The 2,509-nt window shown below is 44.1% G+C and overlaps 1 pseudogene across 1 annotated transcript; it reads right to left on the bottom strand.

The window, feature by feature from the left end:
• Nucleotides 1-1,586: 1,586 nt before the first annotated feature.
• On the bottom strand, nt 1,587-1,922 carry LOC306651715 (cyclin-dependent kinases regulatory subunit 2-like; annotated as a pseudogene). The gene has a single exon. The product of its transcript is annotated as a cyclin-dependent kinases regulatory subunit 2-like (transcript).
• Nucleotides 1,923-2,509: the final 587 nt, after the last annotated feature.

Here is a 2,509-nt window from a genome sequence, read left to right as displayed (position 1 = left end):
CCTATTTATTGCCTACAGTGTGTTAGGGACAGTACTAAGTGGTCTGCCTCTGTTCCCCCATTTAATTCTCACAACTGCCCAAGCTGAATTAAACATGGACCCAACTTTTAGAGGAGGAAAGTGGCTCACTTCAGGTCTCCTCAAGGACAGCAGTAGTGCCAGGATGTGAATCCAGATCTCACCTACTGGGGCTGGGGATATAGCTCAGTTGGTAGAGTGCTTGCCTCCCAAGCACAAAGCCCTGGGTTCAATCCCCAGCACTGAAAAAAAAAAAAAAAAAAAAAAAACAACAACAACAAAAAACCCCTTCAAACTCGTGCCCAGTTCCTCAGTCTGTGCTGTTTACCTGTTCACTATTTCCCAAATGGGACTAGCATGGTCCTGTCCTGGGTTCCCTTGCCCTCTGAGGCAGCCTCCTGCAGAAGTCCACATTTTATTTCCAGTGCTAGTTCTGCAGGGCAGGCCAGGAAAAGGAACAGTTGCCTCTCACTTCTTTTTGGTACCAGGGGCACTTCACCACTGAGCTACATCCCCAGTCCTTTTTTATATTTTATTTAGAGACAGGGTCTCCCTGAGTTACTTAGGGCCTTACTAAGTTGCTGAGGTTGGCTGTGAACTCATGCTCCTCCTGCTTCAGGCTCCAGAACTGCTGGGATTACAGGCGTGTGCTACTGTGTCCTGCTGCCTCTCACTTCTTGGTGAAGCCCCCGCAAGATCCAGACCTGGCTTGAATTTGCTACTCCCTGATTTTCTCTTGTAGGCCCTGCGCTGGTGGACTGAGCCTACCTTCAGCTAAAACGAGGGCTGGCTGACTGTGTGTGTGTGTGTGTGGTACTGGGATGGAGCCCAAGGGTGCTCTACCATTGAGCTACTTCCCCAGCCCTTTTTATTTTTTCATTATGAGGCAGGGTTTATATTAAGTGCCCAGACTGGCTTAGAACTTGGAATCCTCCCACCTCAGGCTCCTGAGTCCCTGGAATTACTAGTGTGTCCCACCATGCCCAGCCAGGGCTGGTTGATTCTAACTGGCATGTTCTACCTCTCCTAAAAGCCCACTGAAGCTTTTCCAACTTCTGAGGTGTTTGAGAACCAACACATCAAAGAGCACCCTGCAGGGACAGGAAGGGACACCCTGTACCCCGCCCACTTTTGAAAAGTCAAAATCCAGCTGCTCATGTTTCCAGCCTGCTCAGCCAGCCCTCTGGCTCAAGGGCCGGTGAATCCCGGCAGGCCCTCGAAGAAACAGTAATTTCACATCTATGCCACCAAATGATATCAAAAAATGCTTTCTTTGCTTATTTACCCCACAAATACCTACACTTGGTTTTTGTTTTTAGTACTGGGGATTGAACCCAGGGTGTTTGACCACTGAGCCACATTCTCAGCCCTTTTATTTATTTATTTATTTTTATTATTTTTTAAAATGCAACATACAAACTATTTAACAAAAGTAACAGGTAATGTCAAACAGGCACTTATGTTAAGAGAAAAACTGACTAGAACAAATTTTATCTTAAACACCTTACAATAACCTACTTGCAGTTGCATTTAACTGAGTTCTGTTGCTGTGAAGAATACAGCTCATGCACAGGTATGGATGAATGATTCGTACATTTTTCAAGTATTCACTGAATACTACCTTATATACACATATACATTAAATTTGCGAAAGATTTAATTGATGATCCCAGATAGACTTCATTTTTATTGCTCTTTTGGAAGAGGTTGTTTGAAAAGAAGAATATGTGGTTCTGGCTCATGAATCATGTAATGAGCCCAGCCTAGACTGTTGGACGCCAAGTCTCCTCCATTCCTCTTCAGACATTAGATGAGTTTTGGGTACTTGTTTGGAAAGTTCTCTGGGTAACATGACATGCCGGTACTCAGTGCTTGTCTGAGTAGTAGATCTGCTTGTGGGCCATACTGCCGGCGCATAACAGGGCAGGAACCAAAGACTGCAAGACAAGCAAAGCGGAACGCAGATCCGTTTCAAGCCAGGGCAACGACTCGACTAAAACTCCCCTTTTATTTATTTATTTATTTGTTTGGTTTTTTTTTTTGCTGTGCTGGGGATCGAACCCAGGGCCTGGTGCATGCAAGGCAAGCACTCTACCGACTGAGCTATCTCCTCAGCCCCCCTTTTATTTTTTTGAGACAGGATCTTGCTAAATTGCTGAGGTTGGCCTGGCACATAAGTTCCTCTGGCCTCAGTTTCCCCATTACTGGATTACAGGTGTGACTGGCTACACATGAAGTTCTTTGACTAAGAAATTCCACTTTCTGGATATATCAGAACATCCACAGAACAGAAACATTTGCATATTTGCAAATATGTTTATTGCAATCTTGCAATCATGAAAAACTGAAAACAAACTACACATTCAATTGGAAGGGATTGCTTAAATAAATTATACATCCCTACAATTAATATTCTGCAGCTACTAAATGGTCTGAAGTGACTTCATGTGTACTGACAGAAAAGACATCTGCGACATATTATAGGGTTAAA

This window comes from Sciurus vulgaris, assembly GCF_902686455.1.
Source record: "Sciurus vulgaris genome assembly, chromosome: 2".
Classification (NCBI taxonomy): domain Eukaryota; kingdom Metazoa; phylum Chordata; class Mammalia; order Rodentia; family Sciuridae; genus Sciurus; species Sciurus vulgaris.
Note: the sequence above shows the minus strand (reverse complement) of the source record. Positions and strands in the feature narration are given on the sequence as shown.